We start from the raw sequence: 24,650 nt of genomic DNA on the forward strand, positions 1-24,650 counted from the left end.
ATGAGGAAGCCGAGCGGCGGCGCTACGGACGGTGGCTGATTTTCTCGGTCCAGGCTACAATCAACAGGGAGAAGGATGGGAAATGATCAGCGAGGTGTTGCGGTTTGAGATCGAGAGAGAGGGGGGGCAGAGGAGGCCTGTACCACGAGATCGAAGGCGACCCAAGGCGACATAGCTCAAGCTCGATCTTGAGCTCGGGCGGCTCTAGGATGAACAGGAGGCGCAGAAGGAAGATTGGGAGTGGGAGAGAGCGATTGGTGGCGAGAGAGAGGCGCGGGGAGGCCTTAAATAGCCGGCCCGGGGCTCACCGGGGATGACGCCCATGGGTGCCCACGGCGATGGCTCTGGTGGCCATGGGAGTGAGCAGGGGAGGCTGTGCGGTGCTTGTGGGGGTAGTGTATGGTGTTGGGAAGGTAGAGAAGGAGGGGGGCAAGCTCGAGGCAGGGCCCCCGGCAAGGGCAGTGAGCGGCGGAGTGGGGCGGCGCTCTGTTCACGCGTGGGGTGGCAAGGGTAGAGAGAGGAAGGAGGGGACCGACCGTGTGCCGTGTCCCGGACGTCGAGGTGGTCCTCCTAGTGCATGGGGGAGAGCCGAGGTGGTTGGAGGCGTTGGGTAGAGGGAGGCTATAGTGCAAGAGCGCATTGTAGCACGCTTTGGAGCATGCATATGGCCGGCATGGCCATTTTAAAAGGCCACTGGCATGTCCACTTGTGTCTTGGAGCTTCCTTGGATGCACTAGAGTGGTTAGGAGCTAGGTGGGGTGCTGCATATAGAAATGGGAGAGAGAGAGAGGAGGTGTTGCTGTGGGTGAACAGAGAGAGAAAGTGGGGTTTTACCCCATCAATGATTGAGCAGAGAGCTTGGGTGAGTTAGTGGAGGTAGAAGAGGGTTAGGATGGCCTGTGGTAAAAAGTTGAAGCAAAGGAGAAGAGTAAAAAGGGTCAAAATCATGCTTTTGGCAAAATGCTAGAAGGTGTTTGATAGAGTTTTGGGTAGGCAAATGAATTCCACTTGATTTGAGAATTAACAGGAGTGAGTGGCACCACAGTATAGCAGTGTCCACAAAATTTGAGACCAAAAAGAGAAAGTAGCCAATGCAACTTTTGTAAACCCTAGAAATCAACAGAAATGGGTTTTCCAAGATTTAGTCATGCACATGTTTTCTCCTTAATGCACCACTTGGTGTATTGTCATCATTTCAGGATTTAAAAATGTCCACAAAACTTGAGATCAAAAGGAGACACTTGGCTATGTAGAGTTGCTCAAACTTGGTTCTAGACAGAGACGGTTTTGGGGCACTTTGATCATATTACATTCCTCTACAATTTGTGCCATTTGGTCTAGATGAATAATTAGACCATTTGAGCATGGGCACCATGTTTGAGAATATTTGGACATGTTTGGCAATGTAAAGTTGCTCAAACTTCAAAATGGACAGAAATGATTTTGAAGGGTTTTGGTTATGTTATCTTGTTCTCCAAGACATAATACTTGGCAAGAACACCAACTATGGCACTTTTGATATGCTAGAATTGTCTTGGAATTTTTACAGAATATTTCCGTTGTAAATATTTCAAAATCTTGAAATATCCAGAAAGGGTTTTTGAGGGATTTGACCAATATTTTGAACATGACCATGAGTTTAAACTCTTATATATGGACAATATATTTCCACTGAGCTTCCCTAAATTTTCTCAAATATTTTTGAAACATTAAAATAATTTTAACCTATTAAAGACCATTTCTGGCCTAAAGAAAAAGCTTTAAATAAAATATAAAAATAACTTTTAAAATAATATTTTTGTGGTTTTTGGGAGTCCTATATCTAATAGGAGTCAAATAAATTTTTTGAAAGATATTTCACACCCTTAATTAAGTACTTGTATTTCAAGTCTCAATTCAGGGGTTTTTGGAAAAACCTAATTTAGAAAATACTTATTGGCCAAATTATTTTTGTAAGGAAATACTATTCTGTCCTATACACATTGCATTATCATTGGGCAAAGTTTTGGGTCAAGGAGATGAAGTATAGAAGGTGGAGCTATGTTGACCTTTATGAGCACTTGAAATCACACACAAAAATCCAATTCAAATAAAAGCCAAATAATGCAAAAGTTTTTGCCAAACCACATTTTATCATGTTTTATTAGCTTAAGTGTTGAGGCATGAAAATCAGGGTGTGACAGACCTACCCCCTTACAAGAATGTCGTCTCCGAGATTCCCAAACTAGGCGTGAAAAGGAATACAGAAACTTGGATCTGGGGTAGTCTTCACGTCCTCATACTGCTTCTGCTTCCGAGCGGTGCTCCTTTAAACCTTTAAGTACTTGATGGTGTGGCTTTGTGTATAATGTTCCACTAGATCTAGGTTGTTGATGGGTTTCTCGCATAGGTTAGGTTGGGCTGGGGGTCGATGGCTCGGTGATCGATGTCCTTGTTAGTGATCGGGCCAGTTAGGGAGTCGGAAACATTTCCGGAGTTGTGTCATGTGGAAAACATCGCGCACAATGTGTCGGCGTCCTGGATATGGGGGTATCCAGCCCTGCCTACCTGTGGCCCACCACGTGGCTCCATCGACGGCCTGGTACGGCCCAACTTCAACATCAACAACTCAAGACCCTCGCGAGGGGGCAAGCCTCGTGAGGCAGACGATGCCAAGACCCCCGAGGGCATCGACCTCCTCAGGCTAGCTCCCGAGGGGCGGAGAGTTCTATGCAAGGTATACCTCACGAGGCTCAGCTGATGTGAGCCATGACAACCAAGGCCAGGCGGGCGCCAGGAAAGCGCCAGGCGGGCGCAGAGCGCAGGTTTCCTCTTCGGTGCAAAGGAGGCAGGACGCAGGCGCGGAGTCCCGAGGAATTAGCCAAGTGTTTCCATTCTGATGCAACAAGACCAAGACCGCCAGGACGGCAGGACGGAGGTCATCGATGAGCCCACCGCAGCGTCACGACCAGAGGCTTTTCCCAGGCGAAGACTACTTTTGTCAGGATAAGTTGTACTCATTGTCCCCTTTCAAATCCGGCCGTTGTGGGATCCCTTCCCGCCAATATTTGGGAAGAGGACCAAGGCCACTATAAATAGGACTTTGCCACCACCATAGAGGAGGACGAAGGGGATGAGATCCATTCTCATCCGTCCACCTTACCATCTCTCTTGAGCTCAAGAACACCTCACCTCGTGAGGGTAGTTCATCCATTGTACTAGTTCATCCTCAGCTCTCGTGGCAATCCACCAAAACGTTTGAGTAGGGTATTACACCGCAAGGTGGCCCAAACCAAGATAAACTGTTGTGTCTCTTTGTCTCTTCGAGCTCATTGCGCTAGGCTTAGGAGGATCGTGGGTAGGCAGGATGGGTAGGCTAAGATCTCCGCACACACCCCAAAGTACGAACCTCTCAAGGTTTTGTGGAACCCGTAACTCGATATTTGGCGCGCCAGGTAGGGGTGCGTCGGATCTTCTCTTCCATCGATCGATCCACCGCCACTCTGACACCTCCATGGCCGATGCACGCTGTGCTCGCGCCGAGCGTCAGGCCGCAGTCGCCGCCCATGTTGCCCAGACAGCTCCGGCGGGCGATGGCTATGCCCGTCGCGTTCCGTCTCTGGTGGCCAACGCCGCCACGGGCCCTGCCGGCCACGAGTAGCAAGCTTCATTGCTGCACCCGTCGGTGCATCGCGACGGGCGCACTGCTACTGCGTCACTGACCCCAGCAGCTTCATCCTCCCACACGCGTCATGGCCAGGCAAACGCGCATGCCGTTCTGCTCATGGTGCGGGAACTCCTTCGCTACCGCCCGGTTCATGACCTCTGCGAGGAGTGGCTCGAGCGGATTGCTGAGCCCGTCAGCGTGGCGCACGGGGGCTCCACAGATCCGGCTCGCTCACTACCTCAGCAGCCTCCTACAGCGGGCGACGTGGCACACGGGGCTCCTCCACCACCTCCGGCCAGGGTGCCATCGTCGGGCCAAGGCGTGCGGCACCATGGCGCGACCCATCGTGCCTTGCGCTAGCTCGAGAGGACGTGAGCTGCCAGGTGGTGCAGCGACCTCAAGGATAAGCGCGCGTACTTCCAGCACCCCAGCACCAGGCCCGCGTACCGCCGCAGAAGGTGGCGGTGCGCGTGCACAAGGACCAGCTTGGAAGGATGCCGCACCTTCACCTCGGAGCTCCACAACATCGTCTCGCCGAGCAAGTTGAAGCCTGACCTGCCTCCGCGCTACGACGGCACCGCCGACCCCGCCGAGTTCCTGCAGCTCTACGAGCTGAGCCTCCAGTCGGCCAGCAGCGACAAGAAGATCATGGCAAACTGGTTCCTGATGGCCCTCAAGGACGACGCGCATTCTTGGCTCCTGAACCTACCCAAGGGGTCGATTTCTTCCTGGGAGGAGATGCGCGGCCGCTTCATCGCCAACTTCCAGGGAACTCGCAACCGTCTGCCAGCCGCGGGTGACCTGCGTCGCATCAAGCAAGAACCTAGAGAGACCCTGCAGAAGTATATTGAGCGGTTCAACAATGTTCGCCTCAAGATCCCCAAGGTGTTGGATGAGTCCATCATTTCAGCATTCACTGATGGCGCCCACGGCGTCAAAATGAAGGAGGAACTTGCTATCCATGAGGATCTCTGCACAACCCTGGAGATGTACAACATGGCGAACAGACACGCGAGGGCTGAGGAGGGGCGCCTCTCCCTCCTCGAGCTCCTTGACGCTGATCCAGAAGACAAGAAGGCCAAGGCCAAGGACGTGAAGCGCAAGGGGCCAGCTGTGCTTGCGGTCGAACCAGAGACGAAGCATGGCTGCGACCACCCTGAGTCATCCAAGAGCAACCGGCCGTTCTGCATCTTCCACAACGTTCACAGCCACAACACCAATGACTGTCACGATCTCAGGGCCCTCCATGATGGGCACCTCGGTCGACGCCACGAACGCAACGATCGAGGCTACGATCGTGGAGGCAGCCGAGGTGGAGGACGTTGGGACGGACATGACAACCGTCAGGAGTGGCGTGACCAGCCTCGCGAGGATCGCTGGCAAGGCCAGCCTCGCGAGGGCGCCTGGAGGGAGCAGCCTCGTGAGGAGCGCCCTCAGGGCAACGCATCTCTGCCTCCTCTGCCTCCACCGCCAAGAAGAAATGAAGATCACCACCAGGACGAGGGGGCTGGCGGCTTCCAGGAGCCTCGAGCCATCGCCTGCATCTTGGGCGGCTCACAGGCCCCAGCTTCCCACTGTGTCTTCAAGCAGTTCGCATGCGAGGTGAATGTGGCGCTTCCCAAGCCCGAAGCAACTCGCCCTCTTAGGTGGTCCAATTGCATCATCACCTTCAGCTCCTTAGACCATCTCAAGTGCGCGACCACCGCTGGCACACTCCCTATGCTCTGCTCCCCCGTCATCATCAACGTGGTTGTCACCAAGACTCTCATCAACGGCGGAGCAGGGCTCAATGTTCTGTCTGTTCAGACGTTCGACAGGCTCCAAGTGCCATACTACCAGCTTCACCCAACGAAGCCATTTTCAGGAGTGACCGACGGTTCTACACACCCGATAAGGCAGGTCCGCCTCCCTGTCACCTTCAGCGAGCGCAACAACTACCGCACCGAGCTCATCGACTTTGACATCACCGACATCCACCTGCCCTACAATGCCATCCTAGGATACCCAACACTTGCCAAGTTCATGGGAGCTACGCACAATGGCTACAACGTCCTCCAGATGCCAGGAATCGGTGGCGTCATCACGGTCACGTGTCAAGAGAAGGATACGGTGTGCTCCCTTGAGTGTGCCTTCTAGGCTGCAGTGGCCGAGAACCCTGAAGACGAGGGCGGCACCCTCCCTCCTGAGACTGCCCCCAAGACGAAGAAGCTGCAGCTGGGACAGGGGTCTCGTGAAGGAGCATTGCCCGAGGATGCTGCGCTGAGACTCGCGTCCCCGGACGCGGCACGTTCACCCATCGCATAGGAAGGTGCGCCCGGCGCCCCTCTTAGGCTGGGCTCGGGGGCTCTCCTCGGGAGGGCCTCAGACCTAGCCAGGGTCACGAGGTAGGCGCTCGGGGCACCATGTGGAGGCGCTCTTCAGAGCACGCTTCCGAGGAGAAGGCATCAGGCGGGAGGCACCAGGCATTCAAGAGTTCATTGGCAAGGCAATCGAGGAGATTCAAGAGGCAAGGGTTTTGCAAGGCGATCGTCGCCTGCCGCGAGGCGCAACTCACTGCCCCGGCGAGGGTAAGGAGTTTCGCGTCTGCATCAACATCCCCGGGCTCAACAGGACCACATCTCAGCAGCTCGTCTGGCTTCTCGTGTTGGCTGGTGCGAGGGTCCACCTCACAGCTACGTCCGCATGCCCTTCGGTCTGCCGAGCGCGGCTGTGGTGTTCCAGTGCTGCATGAGGGACGCCCTGGCGGCTCGCGAAGCTAGGCATCAGGCGATCCTGGCAGAGATGGAGGAGCACCTTCAGGAGCCTCCCGGGCCCTCTGAGCCTTTTGAGGCTCGGCACCAGAGCGGCGCGCGAGGAACGACTCCAACAATGCGCGGTTTTTGGCTACTTCAACACCTCTTCAGCGACGGTACCAGGTGACATCTCTCTAGTTCGTTCAGTCTGGGGGCGCCCCTTAGGCTGCATCATCCAAAGGCCATGTGGGTTCATCCCTACGTCATGTATCGTTTTCATTCACCCGGACTATCTAACCATTTCCGTGAGTTTACCAATGATCGTCACTCTATGACCGCGAGTCTTAGCCGCCTCGCGGCCCCCATGTGTTCGCTAGCTTGTGCCTCTCCTGCATTGTTGCATGACAACTCGTGTCGGCACGACGCTTGTGCTTGGATCCGTCCCTGCAACACTGATAAACTCGGGGATCGAAATATAGTTTGCAACCCGCCTCGCGCACGCCACCTCGCCCAGTCCTTGGTGCCTCTGTCCTATGCCCTGGGCCGCAGGCCCGCTCCGTAGGGGTTCCCCGTCTTTCCTGGCATCTAACCTGCAGGTTCATTTGGCAGTGGGCCACGGGTCGGCTTGGGCGACTACCATCTGGTCTCATGAGTCACTTGCACATTAAAGGGGGGCCTCCCGAGCATCGCGTCTCAGGAGTTCCTACCGGCACTCCAGCCCTCACCCCCTGGCCTTGACCACGACATCACGACCTGGCATACCAGCGGCAGCTAAGCTCGCTCGAGGGCCGGGTCCCGAGGACGTAAAACACCTGGGCGAGTAGGGCAGGAAGGTGGCCGCTGCAGGCCGAGCCCGTTGGTACCCCCAGAGGCGCAGGAGCAAGCACCATCTTCCTGACAAACCAATAAACCAAAATATAAGTCACGATTCACTGCGATACCAGCTTTGCGCCCCGCACACGCTGCCTCGAAATCCCGTTCCGGTAGTTCACTCCCCTTTTCAATTCTCTAGGCGGCTACTTGCACGCCAAGGGGGACCTCGTGAGCATTGCGTCTCATGAGATCTTACCGGACCTTGGGCCGCTCACCTCCTAGCCAAGACCACGGCATCACGACCTGGCATACTAGCGACGGCTGAAGCCTGCCTGGGGACTGGGTCCTATCAGCGTAGAGCGTCGCGCTGCCTAAGGAAAAGAAAAAGGAGGAACCTTGCCGAACTGGGATACGCGAATTCATCACAAAATCAAAAGGAAGCAACACTGATATTGAGTACGTTCCGATCCTTACAAACCCCACCGGGGCTGATCTTCATTCCGCGTAGGGAAAACAAAAGAAAGTAGGCATCTACTAAGCCCTAGAACATCACTGACAATGCCGGGTGGCAGCCGCTGCCGCACTCCGACTCTGGCGGGAGGTGGGCGGCACGTAGCTGTCGTCACTCGACTCCGGAGACTCACTGGGCTCAAGAGAGTAACTGGATTCCCAGGAATCGCCACCGCTGCTGGACGAGGCGCCAAGGGGGACACCGGCAGGCCCGACGCATGCTACAGCATTCCGCAGGCTGCATCCTCCGGGGCAGCATTCCAGCCGTTCGCCCTCCTCATTAAAAACCTTGAAGAACAAGGTGGTCGCGCCGTCATACTCGAAGTGAATTGCCAGGGCTCCCTCCGCGCGGCAGGCCTGGGCGACCTCACCCCATCCGGGCGTCATGAAGATGTCTCCAGGGGCACCACCTCGACTTCAGCTCCGGTGGCCAAGCTGCAGCACCCGGCGTGCTGCAGCCATAGCTCAACCGGCCCCCTCGGAGGCAGCTCACTGGCGAAGAACCTCGGGAGCCGGATCCAGGTGTCAGGAGGCATCACCGCCCGCACCACAAACTCACGCAAGCTACCCTCAGCGTGGGTCCATGGTGCGGTTGGTAGGGCAATGGCGGCCCTGCCGCCACCATCAGGGACCGCTCGACGGTGCACATCTTCATCTTGAGCTCGGACGTACAGGGGAAGGGGGAAGCCAGGCGGAGGCCTCAAGTGCCAAGGCCTGGTCACCTCTCGCCCTGCGCCAGCATCGTGAGGGAGGCGGAGCCGCTTCTTCGGCGGGAGAGGTTCGGGGCCCTCCCTAGGGGCCTTCCCCTTCTCGGCCACAGATTACCTTCTGATCGGCGCCATGGGAGTGAGTCGAAGAAGAGAAGAAACAGGCGAAAGCAAGACAGAGGGGAGATGGACTAGGGGCTCTGCCCCTCCCTCGCATTTATAGCCAAGGGAGGCAAACCGCCGGCCTCCATGACCTCGTGCCATCATGATCTTCTGCATGCCGCATCGTCCTGTCAAGTCAAACAGTTGCCGAGGAAGCATGGGGAAGCGGAGTCGCCCATGTCCCATCAATCTCCATGCGTCATAAAGGTGGCAGGCGGTTAGGGCTCGTGGCGCTTTGCACTTGCCCTTTGGCTTCGTCTGGATGCCAAGTCCAAGCGCGCCTTGGGCTCGGGGGCTACTGTCGGCATCCTGGATATGGGGGTATGTAGCCCTGCCTGCCTGCGGCCGACCACGTGGCTCCATCGACGGCCTAGTATGGCCCAACTTCAGCATCAACAACTCAAGACCCTCGCGAGGGGCCAAGCCTCGCGAGGCGGATGACGCCAAGACCCCCGAGGGGATCGGCCTCCTCAGGCTGGCTCCCGAGGGCATAGAGTTCTATGCAAGGTATACCTCATGAGGCTCAGCTGACATGAGCCATGACGACCAAGGCCAGGTGGGTGCCAAGCGGGCGCAGAGCGCAGGTTTCCTCTTTGGTTCAAAGGAGGCAGGCCGCAGGCGCAGAGTCCCGAGGAATCAGCCAAAGGTTTCCATTTTGGTGCAACAAGACCAAGACCGCCAGGATGGCAGGACGGAGGTCATCGACGAGCCCACCACAGCGTCATGACCAGAGGCTTTTCGCAGGCGAAGACTACTTTTGTCAGGATAAGCTGTACTCCTTGTCCCCTTTCAAATCCGGCCGTTGTGGGATCCCTTCCCGGCAATATTTGGGAAGAGTACCAAGGCCACTACAAATAGGACTTAGCCACCACCATAGAGGAGGACGAAGGGGATCAGATCCATTCTCACCCGTCCACCTCACTAGCTCTCTATAGCTCAAGAACACCTCACCTCCTGAGGCTAGTTCATCCACTATACTAGTTCATCCTCAACCCTCGAGGCAATCCACCAAAATGATGGAGTAGGGTATTACACCGCAAGGTGGCCCGAACCAGGATAAACTGCTGTGTCTCTTTGTCTCTTCGAGCTCGTCGCGCTAGGCCTAGGATGATCGCGGGTAGGAAGGCTGGGTAGGTTGAGATCTCTGCATGCACCCCGGAGTTCGAACCTCTCAAGGGTTTGCGGAACCCGTAATCCGACACAGTGGGTAACTCAGGTGGTGACTCCAGCTGGTAGTTGTCTACTCTTTGTTTTGTAGTGATCTCAGAGGGGGCCATTAAATCTTGGTGTGAGCTTCCTTTCGACATGGAAACGATTGGTTCCTTCGAGAGTAGTGGTTTGCAGATACGCACGGTCTTCGACGAGGAAGTTCACTTCTTGATGTTGGTGGTTGGTATAGTTCTTCTTCCTTGACATGGCGGTCTTCAAATGTTTCATAACCAGTTGAACGACTCTTCTTCCATGTACAGTTAGACGAGTAGGTCACCAAGTAAAGATGACAACCAACATGTCCAAATACTCCATAAAGACTTTGTTCACGAGGTACATAAAATAGGCTGGGGTATTGGTGGTGGTTGAGTATTGGCCAAGGTCTTCTAGACCCAGAGCCAAAACCCATGGTCAATATCCAACCATGTTGTGGCCTGGTAGGGCTTATGGGTTTCAAGGTTTCTAGGGCGCAAGTCAATGTTTATCATCTTATCCTTGAGCACAATTTCTGAGATGCCAATTTTCTATCTAGTACTCCAAACAATTCACCTTATACCACCAAAAGCTTCCTTTCGTATAGACCAACTCCAATTATCACTCATGCTATTCATATCCACATGACTGCCCAGAGGAGGTCTAACAAAATCATACATGTCAACTATCCCCAAACTCATGTGTATGGCTATCCCTATGTAAAAATCCATGGGTAGAGCATACAAGCTGCTAAGCTTGAATTAAACATGACAATCCAACCGCTCAACCTATTCTTGCAAGGTCCAAGATAGTGCATCTCTATCCTAAGGAAACACATTGTATGCCACTCCAAGATCTTGTTTCCTTCCTATGAATCAACTCCGACAGCCTATTTACTCCATCAATCACTACATGATCCATCAATTCTACAAATCCAATATCTATGGCGTTTCATACGACCTTCTAATGTCCTATAATCCCCAAATCCTTGAAAGACTATCCTTAACATAGTCAATCCACCAATTCCCATTACCGCGTTCAAGTAAACTCCAAGGTCAAGCTCATACAGATCCCTAAATAAACCCCGGCAAATAATCCAATCTCCTAGTTTATGGTCCATCGAGAAACATGGTATCAAGATCGAGATCATCAGTCTAAATCCAGTTTACTCTGAACCATGTAGACTTACTCGACATCTATACTCCACCAGGATCACCTACTTAAATTCAAATCTCATGTCCAACAATAATTCCTATCGTAATGTAAACTATCTCCTATCAATATCCCTTGACTAAGTCAAATCCTTACACCTCCAAGAATTTCAGCTTGCGATCATAATTGTCCTATGAAATCCAATTTACTCAAGGGCAATGAAAGTTATGCTACTCCATTAACATGATCCCACCAAGTTCATCTACCAACATGAAAGCCTCATAATCCACCAAAGTCTCAGATAATTCCTCAAGGTCACTGATATAAACTATCAAGTCATTTGTCCTCTATTCCTATACCCTTAAATTGGTCATTCCTATGGCACTGCCAGTACTTGTGCTATATTAGGATGATAATGTGCTCGTTCACTATGTCCACTAGTTCCATAATGAACCCAGTGCTGTGAAAGGTTACAGAGGCATAACTGGTTCTCTTGCATTTCTGTGGGTTAAGCACATGGTTAAGGATTCGAGCTGGGGTATCTTGCGAAGTCTCGAAGGGTCTAGGGATGGGCTTCTAATCTTGAAGAGTAAACACATCTCTACGGGGTTGGACTTGGTCGAGGAGGCTATAAAAAAACTCTTCAGTGCTAGTTGGTTGTCGAAGTAGAATCCTTGGTGTATCTTGTCTTGCTGGTCTTTAGTTGATGGGAGAGATGAGAGAGAAAAGTAGCACAAATGAGGGGAATGTCTTAAAAGGGGGGGGGGTTCTATAGTGCAAGTGCAAACAAACAGGTGCCAAAAAGAGCCACACAGAAGTATCAAGATAAGGAAGGTGATATAGTCGCGTACATGTTGCCTAGGGCCAAAGTGTGATTTATATCGAAACACAAACAAATAAGAACAAGCAACACTCAATATGGTTTCATTTGAACCATCATATAGACTCGACTGTGCATAGGGGTACACGACTCTTCCTACCCTAGGGGTCCTCGGATTCGGTAGTCGTTCTTGCTTCATCACTTGGAGAGAAAGGTGTTCAGTCTTCAGCTTCTAGGTTCTCCTGGGTGCCAATGGGCATGCGAGAGTCGGCTGCTTGTTGGGACACATCCTATTAATATGCCCAAGTTCACCACACCCGTGACATGTGACGGAAGCAAAAAGGTTGTTATTCAATCTTGGGTATTGTGGTCAGGGGCCTGACGATGACCCTCTACGAGGTGGATATGGAAATCCATTCCTATGCCTCCTTCATGGGGTTTGGTTGCAGGCTTTCTGAAGTTACTCAATTTGCTGCTCCTGATTGTCAATGTGGGCTTGTAGGGCAGTGATTTGTTGTTCTTACTCGACCACCTTCTTCTTCTCGAGGCAGTGGAGGTGCAAAAGTGAAGGGAGGTCTTGGCGAGCCTTAAGGAATGCTTCGGTAAGGTGACGTAAAAGGAGTCTCCTGCGTTAATGAAATGGATCTTGTACTTGAGGGTTGGATCCTCATCTTCTGAGGAAATCCTCACTTGTGTCAGGACTCCAAATCTGCTCTTGCCAGGTAGGTAGAGGGTGGCGTGTTCTTCTTTCATTTCTGGAAGGGGGTCTTGAAGATGGTGGAGCGCTTCATATGCCACTTGCTGAATGGCCAGGTCTCTTGTTGGCCTGCGGGGTCCAATGAAGAATCACCCCTGGGGTGAGGTCTTGGCAGGCACAAAAACCTTGGCGTAGAACTCCTTCTCGAACACATCATTTTCCAGTTCATGCATGGTGTACATGGGAAGCAAGGTACAGTGACATTGTTGGAGGCAATCTCTTAGGAGTGATGGAAATCCTGTGGTAAGGAGTCTCAAGGTGGCGACGACCATCTATAAAAGTTGAATAGGAAAGGTCAATACGGAAAATATCCCTTTTGGGAAATCTCAGAAAAGAGGCGAGGTATAGATGGTTTTGAAAATTTTGTTTTATCCTAAATAGCGACCATGCTAACTAAGGCTTCCTACAGTCCGGATGGCTCTGATGCCGGCTCTGTGGGGACCCCGACTCATAAGTCGAGATCACCGAATGCATGTGTACAGTGATCCTAGAGATCAATGCTCACTGAACACACAGAAGCTGAATAACAATAGTCTTACATCTGTACATACCATCTTACACAACTTATGCCCATTATGGTCAAGTCTTACACGGGCAAAGCCTCAAGGGTTGAACATCAAATGAAACACAAGCAGCGGAAATCTTCATTGAGAAGTAGAACCCATGCCATCTGCCTTAACCCTACAGGCATTTTGACTGGGAAACGTCCTAGTTCGCATGTTCTTCACCAAGGAACTCTTCCTCGAACTCCTGCTCTTCCATGCCTGGCCAATTAAATAACTAGTGGCAAGCCAATGAGTACTTTGAATGTACTCGCAAGCAACCCATGTTTCGGTTCAAGGTACAACAATGCATGATATAGGTAAATTTTTGCAGAAAGCTAGTTTTGAATGCTATGACATGTTCAACAACTTGTAATACATGCATCATGAAAATTCAAGTAACCATGAGAACATGTTACAGATATCAACATAAATAGAGTTGGAAACAATCCAACTTAATCGTCATGTCAATTCTTTTGACGTGACCCAGGTAGTTCTTACCACTTATCCATACACACTCACCAGGTTTTGTAACATGTGGACGTAGCCCAAGAGTGGTTACCCAAATGTCCTTGACCGTGGACACAACTATTCGAATAGTTTGACACTCTGTAGAGGTTGCACACTTTACGCACAAGATCCGGGAAGCCTTCATGTCATCCACGACCCGCGGTACCTCAAGTACCCGGCGTAAGCACCCGATCTCTACCTTTCCCTAGACGCCACCAACATGGAGTCCACTCGACTGACATCCATGCCACAATCGTGCTCACATGTTTAATTCGGTGTAGCCACGCTCCCATATTTAACCCATAGCACAAGCACGGGGGTACCAACGGTGTGTCCGGTGCCTTGTGAAAATAGTCATGGCCACCCTACCTGGCACGACCCCATCCTGAGAGTGACCACGCCACTCCGGCACTAGTAATGCTTCCTCCATGCTAGCGCGGACTAGGTAATCAATAACAATACCCTTTCCCATATAAGGGTAGAGTGGTTACGCAAGTAAGGTTGGAATAACAGTCACAACTTAAACCAATCCATTTTCAAAAATAACACACTCACTTGCCTTGGTACACCACATCATCATCAAGTGCTTACTTAGCTCAGCATCTCCCTCGGGCATTAGTGGCACCCGACGAGGTTTTCGAAAAGTCTTTTGAAAATACATTTGTCTCCATCACCATGCATATACCCGTCCCATTTGCGTAGCCACTACTTTAGCATCTTATCTACTCCCAGCGCATCACCCTCATAGGAAGGTAGGGTTATTCACAATGCAAGTATCAACAAGGAAGTAACAAAGGCAACCCACGAAAGTGGTTGTCATCTCATCATGATTCTGATGCAACAAATATGAAGTGCTATATGGCATGCATAAATAGGGTTTCATAGACATGGTCAAAGGGCTGCTTGCCTTGCTCAGCAAAGTCTTCGGGGTCTTCAAAGTCTTCTGTCCCAACTCCTTGGTAAACAACCCAATCTATCATTGCAAAATAACAATGAGAAAAATAAGGCAATAGCAAAACAGAAAAATAAAAGTGCCCATATAAATGTCCACCTATTTTTGTTAAATACTAGGATGAAAACTAAGAATGTCAAAATTCTTAGTTTTGGATTTGGAGTTGTAGAATAGGAGAAATGGATTTTCATAGGGGAAAATAAATGCTCAAATTTGAATTTAAATTTGAACAGTGCAAAAAAGTTTGATGGATATTTATAAAAGTTACACCATTAAATAGGTGGGACTTTTAGAGGAATTTAGGAGTTGGAATTAATTCATTTGGACAAATATTTTACTCCATAGAATTTTTCTAAGTTACTGGAAAAAGAAAAAGAAGAAGCAGCATTGTGCAACTGGGCCTATTCAGCCACAGTGCAGCAGGCCCAAAGGGAATCCAGCCCACACGAGGCTGCCACATTGAAGGCATAAAGGAAAAATACGCATTCAGCTGACGTAGCGAACCGCCAGGCACGCTAGTGCGTTTTAAACCTGATGGGTGGGGCCCACCCGTTAGAGTGGGAGGCTGACCGACGGGCCCCATGGCCGCCGTTGTCAACCTCGGGCTAGAGAGGGAGGCGAGCTCACCGGCGTCGCTGTGGTCGACGGCGAGGCGATCCGAGGGCACCGACGTGCTTAGGGCGGATCACCATTCGGGTGGTGGTGGAGTTGGTCATCGGAGTGAAGGGGTTCGCCGGCGACAAGGAAGCCGAGTGGCGGCGCTATGGGGGTTGGCCGATTTGCTTGGTCTAGGATGCAATCCACACGGGAGAAGGAGGGAAAATGATCAATGAGGTGTGGCGGTTGCAGACCAAGAGATAGAGGGGGCAGAGGAGGCCTGTACCACGAGATCGACAGCAACCCGAGGTGGTGGATCTCGAGCTCGATATCGAGCTCGGGCGGCTCTGAGGATGAACGGGACGTGCAGGAGGAAGATTGGGAGTGGGAGAGTGCGATTGGTGGTGACGGAGAGGCTCGGGGAGCCCTTAAATAGCCGACTCGGGGCTCACCGTGGACGGCGCCCACGGCTGCCCGCGGTGATGCTCTGGTGGCCATGGGAGTGAGTAGGGGAGGCTGTGCGGTGCTCGTGGGGGTAATGTATGGCGCTGGGAAGGGAGAGAAGGAGCGGGGCAAGCTCGAGGCGGAGCCCCCGGCGAGGGCAGTGAGTGGCGGAGCGGGGCGGTGCTCTGTTCATGCGCGGGGCAGCCAGGGGAGAGAGAGGGAGGAGGGGGCCGACCGCGTGCCGGGTTCCGGATGTCGAGGTGGTCCTCCTAGAGCACAGAGGAGAGCCAAGGTGGTCGGAGGCATTGGGCAGAGGGCGACTACAGTGCAAGAGCGCACTGTAGCGCACTCTGGAGCATGCATATGGCCAGCGTCGCAATTTTAAATGGCCAGGGGCATGCCCACTTGTGTCGTGGAGCTTCCTTGGATGCTCGAGAGTGGTCAGGAGCTAGGTCGGGTGCTGCATATAGAAATGGGAGAGAGAGAGAGAAGGTGTTGCCATGGGTGAATAGAGAGAGAAAGTGGGGTTTTACCCCATCAATGATGGCCTGTGGTAAAAAGTTGAAGCAAAGGAGAAGAGTAAAAAGGGTCAAAATGATGCTTCTGGCAAAATGCCAGAAGGTGTTTGATAGTGTTTTGGCAAGCAAATGAGTTCCACTTGACATGAGAATTAACAGGAGTGAGTGGCACCACAATATAGCAGTGTCCACAAAATTTGAGACCAAAAAGAGAAAGTAGCCAATGCAACTTTTGTAAACCCTAGAAATCAACAGAAATGGGTTTTCCAAGATTTAGTCATGCATTTTTTTCTCCTTGATGCACCACTTTGTGTAGTGTCATCATTTCAGGATTTAAACATGTCCAGAAAATTTGAGATCAAAACGAGACACTAGGCAATGTAGAGTTGCTCAAATTTGGTTCTGGACAGAGAGGATTTTGGGGCACTTTGATCAAGTTACCTTGTTCTACAACTTGTGCCATTTGGTCTAGATGAATAATTAGACCATTTGAGCATGTGCACCAAGTTTGAGAAGATTTGGACATGTTTGGCAATGTAAAGTTGCTCAAACTTCAAAATGGACAAAAAATGGTTTTGAAGGGTTTTGGTGATGTTATCTTGTTCTCCAAGAGATAATACTTGGCAAGATCACCAAATATGCCACTTTTGATATGCTAGAATTTTCTTAGATTTTTTTACAGAATATTTCATTTGTAAATATTTCAAAATCTTGAAATATCCAGAAAGGGTTTTTGAGGGATTTGACCAATATTTTAACATGACCATGTGTTGAAACTCTTTTATATTACAATATATGTCAACCGAGCTTCCCTAAATTTTCTCAAATATTTTTGAAACATTAAAGTAATTTTAATCTATTAAAGACCATTTCTGGCCTAAAGAAAAAGCTTTTAAATAAAATATAAAAATAACTTTTAAAATAATATTTTTGTGGTTTTTGGGAGTCCTATATCTAATAGGAGTCCAATATAAATTTTGAAAGATTTTTCACACCCTTAATTAAGTACTTGTAGTTCAAGTCTCAATTCAGGGGGTTTTGGAAAAACCTAATTTAGAAAATACTTTTTGGCCAAATTATTTTTGTAAGAAAATACTATTCTGTCCTATACACATGGCATGATCATTGGGCAAAGTTTTGTGTCAGGGAGATGAAGTATAGAAGGTGGAGCTATGTTGACCTTTATGAGAACCTGAAATCACACACAAAATTCCAATTCAAATAAAAGCCAAATAATGCAAAAGTTTTTGTCAAACCACAGTTTATCATGTTTTATTAGCTTAAGTGTTGATGCATGAAAATCAGGGTGTGACAACAGTTCAACCACAAATATAGTCAGATGAACTGAACAAAATAGCCCCTAAATACTACTACTATGGAGGGGCTTTGCACTACTTCCGGCAGCCTCTCCTCTACCAAGCGTGCTCAGTAAGAGCCAGAGGAGATGGAGCCTAGCGACGAGCTGGGAAACTGCAATACGGTGCTTGCCGCTGCTGCACCTTCAGCGATGTTCACCTTGAAAGCTCTCTGTCGATCCAGACGACCCCTCTAGAAGTGGTGGGACTCCTCGCAGATCTCCTGATTTTTCACCTGTGCGGTGGCGTGTGCTGCGGCCACGGCGGCGGTAAGGCTCTTTGCATGCTCGACGAGGCACTCCTCCTCCTCTCACAGGAACTCTATTTAGCACGCAAGGTTGCTGACGCACGTGCGGGCCTCCGCCTCCACCTCCCGCCTTCGGGTGGCGGTGGCTGAGTGAGTGATGACCCCAACGACTGATGGTGGGCTGGCGGCCATGGATAATGCTTCCAGGGCTAGTGTTGTGGTTTTGTTTTCGGCGTGAAGTGCGACGTCCGGATCACTGTCTAGAGTGATGATTCCATTGGGTCCGGGCATTTTAAGCTTCATGTACCCGTAATGGGGTATAGCTTGAAAGCTTTTAAACGCGTACCGCCCTAAAGGGGCATGGTATCCGCTGCTGAAAGGCGCCACTTGGAATGTGATTTCTTCAGACCTGTAATTCTCTGGTGTGCCGAATACCATATCAAGTGTGATTTTTCCCGCACACCGCGCTTCCCGACTAGGGACGATTCCCCTGAAGGTTGTGCCGCTTTGTTCAATGCGGCTTTTATCAATTTCCATCTTGTCGAGTGTTTCTTTGTAGATCAAGTTTAATCCGCTTCCGCCGTCCATGAGTACTTTAGTGAGCCGAAAGCCGTCCACGATTGGGCTAAGGACAAGAGCGGCTGGTGCCCGGATGGTCTGGAATCGAGGTTCATCACTGGCATTGAAAGTTATAGCAGTGTCGTTCCACGGATTTATTTTTGCCACATGGCAGATTTCAGCGGAGCTTCGATGAGCTCACTTACGCCTATTGTTTGAGGCAAAAGTCTCGAAGACTGTTAGTACCGTATTGTGTTCTTTGGCGGGATGCTGGTCTGCTTTATGGCCTACAAGAAGATCCTCGCCACTTTTTGCTACTTGCCGGAGTATCCAACATGCCCTAAGGCTATGGGTTGGCGTTGTGTCCAGCGTACTGTGGAGTTTACATGGCCCATTGAGACATTCTTCCAATACGGTTCCACGCCCTGGGGTGGGCTTTGGTTTCTTGGGGATTGGATCGGCCGACTTTCGAGAGTTCGCCCGTTTAGCTCGGACAAAGGTTTTGGTGAGAGCCGGACTGTCCCAAAATTTTGTTTGGGTTTTCTAGGCGCTTTCCATTGCACAGTACTTCTATACTATGGTTGCCATGTCGGAAAAGTGCACTATGTCCCGGCGACTTATGGCATTAAGGATTCCTTTGTTCGTACAGTTTTTGCAGAAAAGTGAGACTGCATCCTTCTCACGACAGTCCTTGACCTTTTTTAACATAAGGAGGAATCTGGCCAGGTAACGATGTACTGTCTCATGGGGCTGTTGTCTGATACGGGAGAGATGGTTTAATTTCAGGTGGGTGTTTGTAGCTGAATCCGGATTCTGATCCGATCTAGCACCCAGGGGCAGGGGAGCTTCCGAGTTCGACAGCTCGGGATCCGGGGTGCTGCCCAATTTTTCCGGCCCAATGCCTGATTCTAAGTCCGGGGTCTGGGTCATGTCTTCCCTTAAGCGGGTGCCCGGCTCGGAGATCCCGGTGATTCGAACATAATTTGTCCTCAAAATAGAGGAGTGATCCGTGTGTGGCTCCTCTACTACCGCTATCTTGTGGGTGGCCGGCGGGGATTTAATGTCCCTTTGGTCGGGTTTAAGCCCGATCCGCTCATAGTTTGTAGCGACTCCCAAAGCGGCGATGCGATCCAAGAGTTCATTAAGGGAGGATAGCTCTATCGGATCCATCTGTTCCGCGAGTTCCGAATCGACGTGAAGGTTATGCGTGATGACCCGAGAGGCCCCAGAGGTGATGTTGTCCTTGACAACGAGACGAGCCATCGAGCCTTGCAGCGACGAAACAGAGGAACTCTCAATGAAAGCACCAATGTCGGTGTCAAAACCGGCGGATCTCGGGTAGGGGGTCCCATCCTGTGCGTCTTAGGCTGATGGTAACAGGAAGCAAGGGACACAATGTTTACCCAGGTTCGGGCCCTCTCGATGGAGGTAAAACCCTACTTCATGCTTGATTTATATTGATGATATGAGTAGTACAAGAGTAGATCTACCACAAGATCGTAGAGGCTAAACCCTAGAAGCTAGCCTATGATGATTATGATTGTGATCGGCCTTCTAAGGACCAACCTCTCCGGTTTATATAGACACCAAAGAGGGATAGGGTTTACATGGAGTCGGTTGCAAGGAAGGAAACATAATATCCGGATCGCCAAGCTTGTCTTCCACGCAAAGGAGAGCCCCATCCGGACATGGGACGGAGTCTTGAGTCTTGTATCTTCACGCTCCATCAGTCCGGCCAAAGTATATAGTCCGGCTGTCCGGATACCCCCTAATCTAGGACTCCCTTAGTGGTGCCACGCGGCTCTATGATATAGAACCACGATTTCTACCACACTTTGACAGTCTCCACAAAGGAGCCTTCGGGCCATATGACGTTGGGAATCTTGCTCACCATGGCGCCTCCGCACTCTGCGTGTTGACCACTCACCACCTTTGGCTTCACATTGAAGATCTTTAGCCATAATCCGAAGAGGGGTGGGATGTGGAGGAAGGCCTCACACACGACAATGAATGCCGAGATGTTGAGGATGGAGTTGGGGGCCAGATCATGGAAATCCAGCCCGTAGTAGAACATGAGACCACAGACGAATGGGTGGAGAGGAAATCCCAGCCCACGGATGAAGTGGGGGATGAACACCACCCTCTCATGGGGCTCCGGGGTAGGGACGACCTGTCCCTTGGCCGGAATTCGGTGGGCGATTTCCTTGGCCAGATACCCAGCCTCCCGGAGCTTGGTAATGTCCTTCTCCTTGATGGTGGAGGCCATCCACTTGCCCTGCGCTCCGGATCCGGACATGGTTGGAGTGCTTTCGTGGGGCAGAGAAGATGAGAACTTGGGTGCTGGAGCTCAAGAATGGGGGAGGTAGAGAGAGAAGGCGTGGGTGAAAAGGGGCAAATCCTTATCTCTCTATAAAGGCAGTGAATATCAAGCGCCTCCCCACTCGCCTTAAAATTCGCATATTCCCCAAGGGCCATGCAGGCGGCACGGTTGGGTTACCCACGCCCGTATTGATGAGAATCCCGCAATAAGGGGACACGATTTCTGCTTTGACAAGACGTGCAATGAAACCGCATCTCGAAATATGGAGCAACAAGCTAAAAAAAGGTTCGAATAATGGCCGGGCGGCAACATGATGTCACGCTACCACAAAAGTTGTTAGCGGATTGGACTCATGAAATATTATACTCTCTACGGTTGTGTGTGGAATTTGTTTTGCAGAGCCGGACACGATTCTTGTGTTCGAAGACTATTTTGGAGTATTCGGAGGAGGAACCCACCTTGCAATGCCGAAGACAATTTGCGTGCCGGACACCTCATCATTGAAGCCTGGTTCAGGGGCTACTGAGGGAGTCATGGATTAAGGGGTCCTTGGACGACCAGACTATGTGGCATGGGCCAGACTGATGGGCCATGAAGATACAAGACAGACGACTCTCTCCCGTGTCCGGATGGGACTCTCCCTGGCATGGAAGGCAAGCTTGGCGTTCGGATATGTAGATTCCTTTCTCTGTAACCGACTTTGCACAACCCTAGCCCCTTCCGATGTCTATATAAACTGGAGGGTTTAGTCCGTAGAGGCAATCATAATCATACATGCTAGACTTCTAGGGTTTTAGCCATTATGATCTCGTGGTAGATCAACTCTTGTAATACTCATATTCATCAAGATCAATCAAGCAGGAAGTAGGGTATTACCTCCATAGAGAGGGACCAAACCTGGGTAAACATCGTGTCCCCCGCCTCCTGTTACCATCGACCTTAGATGCACAGTTCGGGACCCCCTACCCGAGAGCCGCCGGTTTTGACACCAACAACAGCCCCCTCCCACCTTCGGGCTGCGGCGGCAGAACGGGTGATGGCCTGACTTTTTACGATGGTGTGGCTGCCGTGATAACAAACGATGGGGTGGTGGCAACTACGGCCGTCAATAGCTGCCGCGGGAGGCGGCGGTGGAGCATGTGGTGGGTGTTCCACGCACACCCAACAGGGACACCACGCGCACTACACAACGCTGGGGACTACGCCACCGCCGCGGTGTAGCCTCCCAGCAGGAGCTGTCCTGTGATGATGGCGGAGTGGCTGGCCGACAACGACGGATCGGTGGCATTGGTGATTGTGGGATAAGCAGACGAGATAAGCTACATGGAGGGAGGGGAAAATGCAATGCAGGACTCGCCGACCATGAGGGTTTATATAGCAAGCCAGTAAGCATTGGGATTTTGGGGGTTTCACCGAGTCGGGCAGGAAGCTTGCGCAAGAACCTGCACGGTTGCGCAGGAACGGGCTCACCGATGATTCATTGGCGCCACTTCGAGCCACCGTTTGACCAAAAGAATGCCCTCGCATGCTGCTCAAGCTTGCGCTCGAAGCCGTCTGCAGCAGCGGGTGCCAAGACGTGCGAGAGGACGACGAAAGGACACACACACATATGGTTAATTAAAAAACCTTTTCAATTTAATTACCTACTACCCCGCCCTGGTTTATAAGTCAACTTTGTATTTTTGTGCCAAATTTTGATTAGAGATTTAACTAATAAAATACAAATGCATGTCGCCAAAGATTATATCGTTGGATTCGTATTTGAACATAGTTTCCAATTATATAATTTTTATAACATGCATGAACATCTTGTTAGTTAAATTTGAGGTCAAAATATGGCACAAAATATAAAGGGGACTAATAGACCAAGACGGAGGTAGTTGCATACGGTCTCTCTCTAAGTAGCATCGCAACTGTCGCCCCGCTTGTAGACGACCATTCCCTGGGTGTTCAACTTCTCTATGTGTGTGGTTGCTCGTGGTTGAGGTGGCCGAGGCGCACTCTGCTCGCGTCCCGCCGCGCGCGCTCTGCTCTCGTGTCCCTCCGGGCGCTCTGCCCTTGTCCCTCCATGCATGCTGCCAGTGTTTGGGGTTGGCGCATGATCACGTACATTCGTGCTGCCATTATGCATGCGGTTGGCGCGGTGCCACGATGCAGTTACCCGCTGCAAAAACTACCATGCGGACGCACCGAGAATCCAGGGCGCCATGCCCCCATTTATTCCCGCGGCCATTTACCTTCGTCTCTCGCGCCACACGACACAATAAGCACACCAACAATGACATATACAGAGAGGACATCTAGCGGTTCCAATGGCGCTCCCCGTGCCTCCAATGTTGCTCCCAGCGGCCGACGACGACAACGGAGGGCAGTTCACCATGCATCACATAGTGGACACCCTTGTGAGGGGGTAGAACCTCTCGGTGGTGCACACGAACAATCCGGTCTCAGTGGAGAGCTCCATACAAACTATTGAGCAGTTGCTTGCTCAGGACAAGTACTAAGTGGTCGGCTTTGACCTCTATTTCTCCAGCGGTCGTGCCGGGCACGATCAGAAGGTTGTTGTCACCCAGTTGTGCGTGCGACATGACGTCCTTGTCAACCACTACCACCTGGCCACAAGGCCTTGCGAGTGTTTCTCTAGGTTTATCAACAACTCCGACTACAGTTTCCCTACTGTGGACACCACCAACGATGTAAAAGTGCTCAAGGTTTCGGGCTTGACCTGCCAGAATCTTGTCAATATCCGTGACCACTACACGGTCTAGGTGTCGGTGCAACAAACCTTGGCTTGTGTTGCCCGGACTGAACACAGGCACAAGGGCAAGGTTACAGCAACAAGACAAGACCAAGCTGAAGAAATAGCTCTTTGACAAATCAAAGGGCGGATCAAGAAGACCAAGACAAGCCAAAGGAGCAAGATATCACCAAGGAAAAACCTCCCTTATCGGGAAGGCAAGCCGGGTCAGGTCAAGGCTTCACCAAAGACAAGTCCCAAGATTTCCCCGACAGGCTTGCCGGGGCTGCCAATGGCAAGTCACCCCGCCAAGACTCCACCGGTGCACCACACAACAATGCAAGTATCAGTGCAGTGTCGAGCCCCCAAGTGATTTAGTGGCTGTCATTTGGCACGTGGCATCCACTTGGGAAGAAGATCCCCCTGCATGACACCCATCCAGGGTTGTGTCATGCAGACAGACAAGAAGGTGGTTGAGCAGCATAGCAAGCTTGCCGGACTGCCTCCTCAGTGTGAGACCTAGCAGTGCATTTAATGCACTTTGTCCTAACTGCCAGAGGTATGATAGCATTGTTAGCCATCTAATCAATGAGTAATGACTGATTTGACACTGTGGTAGCCCCTTAACCTATAAAAGGAGGGTCATGGCAACCTAAAAAAGGATTCAAACCCTTGTACACTCTTGCGCGCGTAGTCGTTCTACCCGAGGCAACCTTGCCGGGCTTGAGCGTTGCCCGTTCGTCACGGCCCCGATCCAATCCACCAAAGCAGGAGTAAGGTTTTACGCTTCATAGTGGCCCGAGCCTGGGCAAAAACCACCAACTTCACCATTGACATGCTACTTTAAGGTCTCCACCGAACCTGGGAGGTGCTTGCACGAACCCGAGGTCATAAACATCGTGTCAAATCTTCATCATTGTCTTCTTCATTGATGGCTTGATCATCCATGGCGCCCAAGAAAATGTCCGGTGCAACAGATCACCCTTCCACCTTGAAGGCCCCCTCGCATGCAGCGACTAATACCGTGGGAGCCGCGGTGGCATTGGGGGACGCGAACACTGCAGGGAACATGACCAGGGAAGGCGGCGCCATCACCATTCCTCCTGCGGTCGAAGTGGGAGCAGGAGTGTCGGATTTCGGGTTCCGCAAACCCTTAAGAGGTTCAAACTCTGGAGTGCGTGCGGAGATCTCAACCTACCCAGCCTGCCAACTAGCGAACCTCACAACCTATCGTGTCGAGCTCGAAGGGAAAGAGGGACACGACAGTCTACCCAGGTTCGGACCACCTTGCGGTGTAAAACCCTACTTCTACTTTGTGGTGGATTTTCCTCGAGGGACTGAGGAAGAACTAGTACAGTGGAGAACAACCTCAGGAGGTGTGTTCTTGGG

Source organism: Triticum aestivum, chromosome 6B, assembly GCF_018294505.1.
Source record: "Triticum aestivum cultivar Chinese Spring chromosome 6B, IWGSC CS RefSeq v2.1, whole genome shotgun sequence".
Lineage (NCBI taxonomy): Eukaryota > Viridiplantae > Streptophyta > Magnoliopsida > Poales > Poaceae > Triticum > Triticum aestivum.